The 7,836-nt window shown below is 52.7% G+C and overlaps 1 long non-coding RNA gene across 1 annotated transcript in view; it reads right to left on the bottom strand.

Annotated features, from left to right (window-relative positions):
- Nucleotides 1-7,836, bottom strand: part of LOC310900590 — a 37,212-nt gene that overhangs the window by 12,855 nt on the left and 16,521 nt on the right. The window lies entirely within an intron of this gene.

The following is a 7,836-nucleotide window of genomic DNA, read 5'->3' as shown; positions in this document are numbered from 1 at the left end:
GAAGGGAGAGCAGGTCACGCCGTCAGAAATCTGCCCAGTGCTCCCTGCTAAACACAAGCCAGGAGAGGCTCATGGTCCCGGGGACTGCACAGCAGCCAACTGCACAAAAGAGGCACGCTGCTCAATTTCGTATCTCTGTATAGTTAAATTGTCCTCCCCCCAGCTGAACTTGTCCACTTTTCTATGTGGTTTGTGCAGAGCTTTTACTCAGTGTTTTCGCTTGTTGCAAGCGATGATCTCGGTGCAGTTGGTGGTACAACGAAGCACAGTACAGGCCGCTCATTAAAAGTAATGACCATCTTGGAAGAGGCAGCAGTCGAAGCTGAAACCTCTCAGCTCTCTTCATTTACTAATGCTGTAAAAGTTGGCAGCTCTTTAAATTGATGATGGCCTGCTAAATTCATCACTTTTTTTTTTTTTTAATAAATAACCCACCAGAATGGCAAATTACCTTTGGAAATAGCAGCATTGTGATATTAAGTTCAGCTAGAAGTAACAGTGAAAAACGTAACCTATCTACTAATTGTTTTACTTCAGTGCCTTTTGCTGATATTGAGAGCTTTAAAGAGCTCAGTAGTGATTTCAATTACCCGGGTATAAATCCAAAAAATGACGGTGGAGTTGGTCCAGATTTACATAAGTATAAATGAGATTTTAAGAAATGTCTGTGTAGTTTCCTTTCAGGCTTTATATCTAATTATCTTAATTAGCCTCTCAATTCAAGGGTCTAATTTCCACCATGGTTAATGAATTGCACTTATATGTGGTGGTGAAATTATCTTGCCAGTTTTTAGGGAGCATTCTAAGGACTCCTAATGAGAGAAAGAGCCTCAAACTTCTCCAGCTTTGTTTTTCCAAGCCTAAGGACTAAATATAGTATATATTCCCCAGAAAATGTGAGTGACGGGGATTAGTAATTCATGAGTGATGTGGCCCATTTACAGTCGTAGCTGCACAGAATTCACTGTGGCATGGAGAGCATCAAACAAAACAACGCGGTTGACTTTCATGCATTTAGAACAATGAGGAATAAAGGCTTAATCCAGGCTAAAACCACAAATGCTCCCTGGGTTTAGTTAACACCGATGAAAATATTGAATAATAGCTAAGAATTAAGCTGAAAACTGATTTTTAAAAGGCAGAAAAGTAACGAATAAAAGCCCCAAAGTACAAAAAGTGGTAGCTGCAAATGAATTTGTGGTACGTGATAAAGCTGTCATCTGCTGAAAGAGCTCTTGCAGAAAGTCCTCCCCGCAGCCAGAGTTTGTGTATGACTGTCGGTGTGGTAAGTCCCTTTTGGAGAGGCAGTAGGGTGTCACTAACAGCTCCAGCGGTTACCAGCGGCCGGTCATTTCCACACGGCTTCCTTTTAAAGCAGACCTCGGTGCTGGGCACGGGGTCCCCTGGAAGGGCTGCCCCAACGTTTTGAGCTTGGTGACCCTGGAGGGGACGGGTGTAGTGGGTTACACGGCAAGGTTTTGGTAGCTGGGGGCCATAGGTATGGCTTCTGTGAGAAGAATCCAGAAGCTGCCCCATGTTAGATAAGGGGCCCGCCGCTGGCCAGAGCCGAGCCAATGTTGTTTGTGCCTCTGCAAGAGCAGATTTAAGACAGGGAAAAAAAAAAAAAAAAAACAGCTGCACTACAGCAGCTGGGAGAGTGAGAATAGTGAGAAGCAGCCCTGCAGCCCCCCAGGTCAGTGCAGCAGGAGGGCAGGAGGTGCTCCAGGCACGCAGCAGCAGTTCCCCTGCGGCCTGTGGAGAGGCCCCTGGTGGAGCAGGCTGTCCCCCTGCAGCCCACGGGTCCCACACGGAGCAGATCTCCACGCTGCAGCCCGTGGAGGAGCCCCCGGTGGAGCAGGTGGATGTGGCCTGGAGGAGGCTGCGGCCCATGGAGAGCCCCCGCAGGAGCAGGCCCCGGGCCGGAGCTGCAGCCCGTGGAGAGGAGCCCACGCAGGAGCAGGGGTCTGGGGGGAGCTGCCGCCCGTGGGGGACCCGTGCTGGAGCAGTTTGCTCCTGGGGGATGGACCCCGTGGTACGGAGCCGTGTGGGAGCAGTGCTTGAAGAGCTGCTGCCTGTGGGCAGCCCCCGCAGGCCCAGTTTGGGAAGGACGGCATCCCGTGGGAGGGACCCCACGGGGAGCAGGGCAGGGAGTGACCGAGAAGGAGCGGCGGAGATGAAGCGCCACAGACTGACGACAGCCATACCGCCATTCTCCTGCGCTGCTTGGGGGAAGGAGGTGGAAGAGTGTGGATGGGGGGAAGGCGTTTTTGGTTTCTTTCCTTTGTTTGTCACTTGTCTAACTTGTTAGTAATAGGCAATAAATTTTACTGTCTCCCTACTCTGAGTCTGTTTTGCCAGTCACAATACTTGCTGAGTGATCTCCCCATCCTTATCTCAACCCTTGAGGCCTTTGTATTGTATTTTCCCCCCCTTTCCCTTTGAGGAGGGGGAGTGAGAGGGCGGCTGAGGTGAAGGAGATGGCACTGGGCGAGGGCCGTGGGGCCGTGCCATGCAGCCAGGTGCTGCAGCCATCTTCGTGCCTCGCCCCCTGCACAGCGTCTCCTCAGCGCCAGCGGAGGAACGGCAAGCTTCAAATCTCCTGAAATTATCGAGTAAGCTGCTGGATCGAATAACCTTTAAATGACTGGCATGTGTCCAGTTCTTGAGATGCATACTGCAAACCTGGCTCTTTGTTGGGTTTTTGTTATTTATTTTTTTCACTGCGCTGTCCTAAAGTAACTCGGTAGTTTGACTAAGAATTGCTGTGCTTTCCAGCGGAGGTAATGAGCGGTCCTGTGAATTATCCTACAAAAGGACTCCTACTCACGGTCTTAAAATATTGCATATTATATCCTCCAGTTGGAAGGCAGAAACTGGCCCTTTCCCTAATTGCAGCCTCTTTTTGTTCTCCCCAGCCAGTCTCTTAGAGCACAACCCGATATTTAAACCTGCCCCCGTACATTTCTTCAACCCAGCCTTTTTCTGCTGCTCTGGGAAAGGCGAACTTGGTCCAGCTGCACCGCCAGTAGCTGTGGGTAGGAGGTGTTTGTTTGCTGCTTTCTGTTCTCCTGTAGGAATAACCCCGCTCATTTCTGGAGTAGGTTTGCAACCATGGCTTTGAGCCTCTGCTTTGCCTCAGGTAGGATCCGCAGGCATGGGATTTTGCAGCAGTTGGGTAAGCAGCTTGCACTGCTGCCGTGCTCAGAGCGAGTCGGGCCTGCAAGCGAGTTGTTACTGAACAGCAGGGCATAAACCAGGCTCGCCTTCACTCTGCTGAATCGCATAGAGCAGCATCTTGCTGGAAACATTTCTCGCTCCGGCCTTTTCTCCATCACAAAAAGAGGTGCATTCTTAATAGCTGTCAGCGATCCAAACCACAAATGTATTAAAATATATTTGCCTTGTTTATTGTAGCATTTTAATCTGTCAGATCCTGTGATGCTAATGCAAATTAAAAAGGCACCCTCTTTCCTAGTGTGGTTTTGCTCTGTGTGTATCAAGCACAGCAGCTTGAACTTTGGAAAAGCCAAAAGCCTTTTTTTTTTTTTTTTCCCCAAAGCTATTGGGAAAAATCTCCCTGTTTCTCTCCCTGGAATATGCCAGCAGTCCCGCAGTGGCTCCAGAGATGGAGTGGAGGCAGAAAGGGAAGCTGGCAGCACATCTGCACAAGAGGCTCTCCCAGGTGCAGGTTGTCCCCGCTCCTGCGTGCTGCTCCTGCTCCGTCACCTCACGGGGACACCAGGGCGGCCGGGGAGGTGCGGGGGAATAGCATCACACCAGGGGCGCAACCTACATTCGGATCCAGGAGCAGTGCCGATGGAAGAGCTGCAGATGCACAGGAGTTTTCTATAGGCTTGCCATGTGCTGGAGCCTTTTAATTTACGGAGGGAAGCTCCAATGTCCTGCATCCAGCTCTCGCACTGGAGTCTGCATTGGCCCTGGAAAACCACAGACGTCTGTACCTCTCTGCTACGGCTCTGTCACCCAGCACATAGCAGATGGCTTCTGGAGAGTAATTAAACTTTTTTTAATCACAATTACTCATGTATTCTAGGCTTTTTCTCTACTTCTAGCTGTCTTGAACAGGTATTTTCCAGCCACTTATTCTCCTTCCCAAATTTTAATTAAAGATGTCCATAGAGCCACTTTCTCGCCATGTGTAAAGAGGGGCTTATCTTTTATTAATTCTTTTTATTATTTTTTTTTTATCACCTCCACTGACTTTATGCTGGCCTTATCCTGGGTGAATGTATGCCTGAAAGAGATTTTCCTCGTGCCCAGCCTGCAGCCCCCCTGGCGCAGCTCTGGGCCGTCCCCAGGTGTCCCGGGGAGCAGAGGCCGGCACCTCCCTCCCCGCTCGCCCTCCTCGGGAAGCTGCCGAGAGCCAGGAGGTCGCCTCTCAGCCTCCTTGTCTCCAGCCCAGGCAGCCCAAGGGCCTCAGCCTGCCCTCACGGGACACGCCTGCCAGCCCCAACACCAGCCCTGTCATCCTCACCACCTCAGCACCCTTTTTGTGCTGTGGAGCCCAGACAGTGCACAGCATCCAGGGCGAGGCCGCGCCAGCACTGAGTGCACTGGGAGAATGACTTCTTGCGACGTGCAGGAGAGGCCCCGCGGGTCACCGCTGCGAGCTGGGGTGAAGCTGTGTCCGCCCTTCCCTGGGCTGTCCCCACCTGGTCCTGCTGCCACGTCAGCCCCGGGGAACGCGCTGGCTGACACCACAAACCAGGACCCAGCAGCTGAGCGGCAGGAGCGCGCGGTGGCTGCAACACCGAGCCAGCGGGCACTGCGAGGAGCCTCAGAGCAACACCTAACGTTTGTTTGTCAGCCTGTGGTACGAGAGCTGAGCCAACACGGTGCCTGTCCTCCCTGCCTGCGACTCGACTGGATTGCTGTGACAACTACGCCTTCCGCAAAGCTCTGATTCAAAAGGACTGCGTTTTCCCCAGCCTGCCCCCTCAGACAGGCCCTCTTGGAGCATCCGATCTCACGTCTTGGTAATCAGCCTCTGGTTACCGGAGAGGAGGCCTGTCCCTCTTGGAACAAAGCCAGACACTGCATTCTTCCAGAGGAAAATAAATCTCGGGGGCTAATTAATAGCTCCCTTACACTGGCATAAATCTGCTGCAGTCATTTAGTGCAGAGCAGCAAATTGAAAGGACAGTCAGGCGTCCTATTCCGAGGGAGGAGAAAGTCTCTGGAGAATTTTTTTCTCAGTTTCGATTCTTTCCCTTCTGGTTTTAATTTAATTCTTTTCACAGTAAATAAACAGAGACTTCCAAATAAATTTTGCTCTGCGTGAATGAGTCTCTGTCATGCTCTTTCTCCCTTGTCATTAAGAAATGTTGTAGGATGAGCAACGCTGCCTGTATTGAATAAATAGCAAATAACGGAGAAAATAGAGAGAAACAGGTAAATCTAACGATCTATTTCCAGCTGAGTCGACTGTAGGACAAAGGTGGGAGTCACAAGGTGGCACCTGTGTGTGGCTTGCAACCAAAAATCTCCCTGAAAAGCGGGTGTTTCTCCAGGTGCCTCACCCACGTGCAGGCGGCATTTACCAGTTACGGAGACAGAGGACGCAGGACCTCTTACAGCAGGTAAGAGGAGAACATCCAGCTCTGGTTTGCTCGCCGGGGACATCACTGCTGGCAGGAAAGCCACGCCAGGCTGGGCAGATCCAGAGAGATGCTGCTCGGGAGCCAGGCTTCGCATTGCCTAGCTGACTCCTGCGTGAGCACCGGGCTGGCAACAGGGCAGCTGGGAAAGGGGAGTGCTGCACTGGCTTAATTCTGTTTTATTTTTTTCCCTGCCTTGTGCACCCCTGGCTTTCTGTTTCTCTCTCTTCCCCTCCTTATCTCTCTTGGCCTCGGATGACAAGCAGATGTTATGCTCTGGGAGCTCAGCCGCTGTAATGATGTTTTTCATCCTGTGAAACTGAATGCGGAACAAAGCTTTAGGAGGGCAGAGCCAGAAGGGTCAGCTGCTCCGAAACCCCATGGAAACAGCCCCGCTGGGGAAGCAGCTCCAGCCACAGGTCCTCAGGACCTGACTCCTCCAAAATCCTCTTCTGCTGCTACCCCATGGTGCTAAGATGTGGTGAAACCACTCAGCCACAGTCTTCCTGCCAGCGAGTTAGTTTCCTTGGTTCAGGTTGCAATGCAACCATAGGAATTGTGCCTCCTGTATATCACAGCCCTGGAGCAGCAGGGCTCGGGGTTTTCTCCTGTGGAAACCCAGCTGGGTCTGAACAAATCCCATCCTTTGAACCCCAGGAGGAGAACTGCAAAGGGGCGGCTCACCTTGCAGCCCCTCACAGCCACCCCGCCACCCCTGCCCCTTGTGCTGTCAGCCTCTGCTTTCTGCAGCCAGAAACGTGGGCTCGCCATGCACCCAAGACCAGCAGCCTCTGCTGAATTCCTCTGGGTTCAGAGACTGCCTGGAAAAGTCAGAGCCAAGCAGCAGACGCCGTCTGCCCATCCTGAGCCCCAGATGCCTTCTGCTCTGCTTTGCACAGGTGCTCTACCAGTGCTGTTTGCCTTTGCAAAGTTTTCTTTGTTTCTTTCCCCCCTTTATCTCTAAAGAATTACTTGTGTCATTTCTGTTGCCTGACTGTTCTGCAGTCACCTCAAGCTCTCTCCTTATGTTCCTGCTGATAACAGCACAGGGGACTTTATTTTCCTTTCAGCCCCGACCAGAGCAGCTGAAAGCAGCTGCCCAGGCTGTCGGCGCCTTGCAGGGGCTCAGCTGCCCAGATGTGAGCTTGAAAAGGGGAATGACACACCAGGCTTGCTTCGTCTTTTGGGCTTTCAGGAGGACCGTGGGTCTTCTGCACCAGCTGGCTTATTTTTTGAGGTCGCAGATGGTTATGTGGTGTGCTCTGATTGAGCACGACCCTTCTGGGGATCAGACAAGCCCACCCTGATGGTCAGTGGGTAGCCACAGGTCTGAACTCTGCCTCGCTCCTCAACAGCAGGGCAAGCGAGGGGGCAATGAAGCCAGCCCTGGAGATTGTCCCATGGTGGGCACTGAGCAAGCCTTCCCCCCGGCAGCTCCTGTGTCCTTCAAGCCCATCCTTCTCCCGCAGCAGGCAGCACCCCGACCTGGAGCCAGCATCTCCAGGGGGCTCGCAGCCGCCTCATGGGGCTGGAGTGGCTTCGGGTCCACCTGAGCACACACAGCACCCCTGCAACAAGGGGCAGCAGACACCGCTTGTCATGCTCTCAGAGAGGTCAGCCACCCGTGCTTGTTCTTGTTTTACCCCTCTGAAGCTCAGCCCAGAGTTTGGCTCCTAAAATAAATGTGTCCGGAGGGTGCACGTGCCTCTGTCTTCCCCTGCTTCATGGGAGAGGTGGCAGTGGAAAGAGAAGGGCACTCGCTGTGCCCTGCTCCTGCTTTTGTTTTGAAGGCTTTGAACAACAACTGGCATTTATTTTTGTCCCTGATAACGGCTCTGTTCCTGCTCTGAAATAAGCAGTGTTAAGCCCGAACAACTGGGGCGTCCTCGTTCAAGTCCGTTCTGTTCTCACTGACCGGCACTCGCCCGCTGTCCGGCAGATGCTGTTGCTGCTTGAAGATGCGCGGCTGATGCTCACGAGCTGCCATCAGGCAGCAAGATGTGAATTTAAGCAGGAAGCCTCTGCAAACCCAGAGCACTGCACCGGGGTGGGGCACGGTGCTATAAAACTCACGGCACCTCGCTCTGCACATGCGGACACGGGGCTGTGTCCTGCAGCGTGTGGCTCTTGCTTCTCGTTCCCCCTCTGTGACTGCAGCCATAAAACCTCCGAGGAGGCAATTCCCTCACCTCGGAGCTCCTCCAGCCCTCCTCCTGCA

The sequence above is a fragment of the Anser anser genome (assembly GCF_964211835.1).
Source record: "Anser anser genome assembly, chromosome: 1".
Taxonomy (NCBI): Eukaryota; Metazoa; Chordata; class Aves; order Anseriformes; family Anatidae; genus Anser; species Anser anser.
The sequence above is the reverse complement of the archived record's forward strand: the minus strand, read 5'-3'. Positions and strand labels throughout refer to the sequence as shown.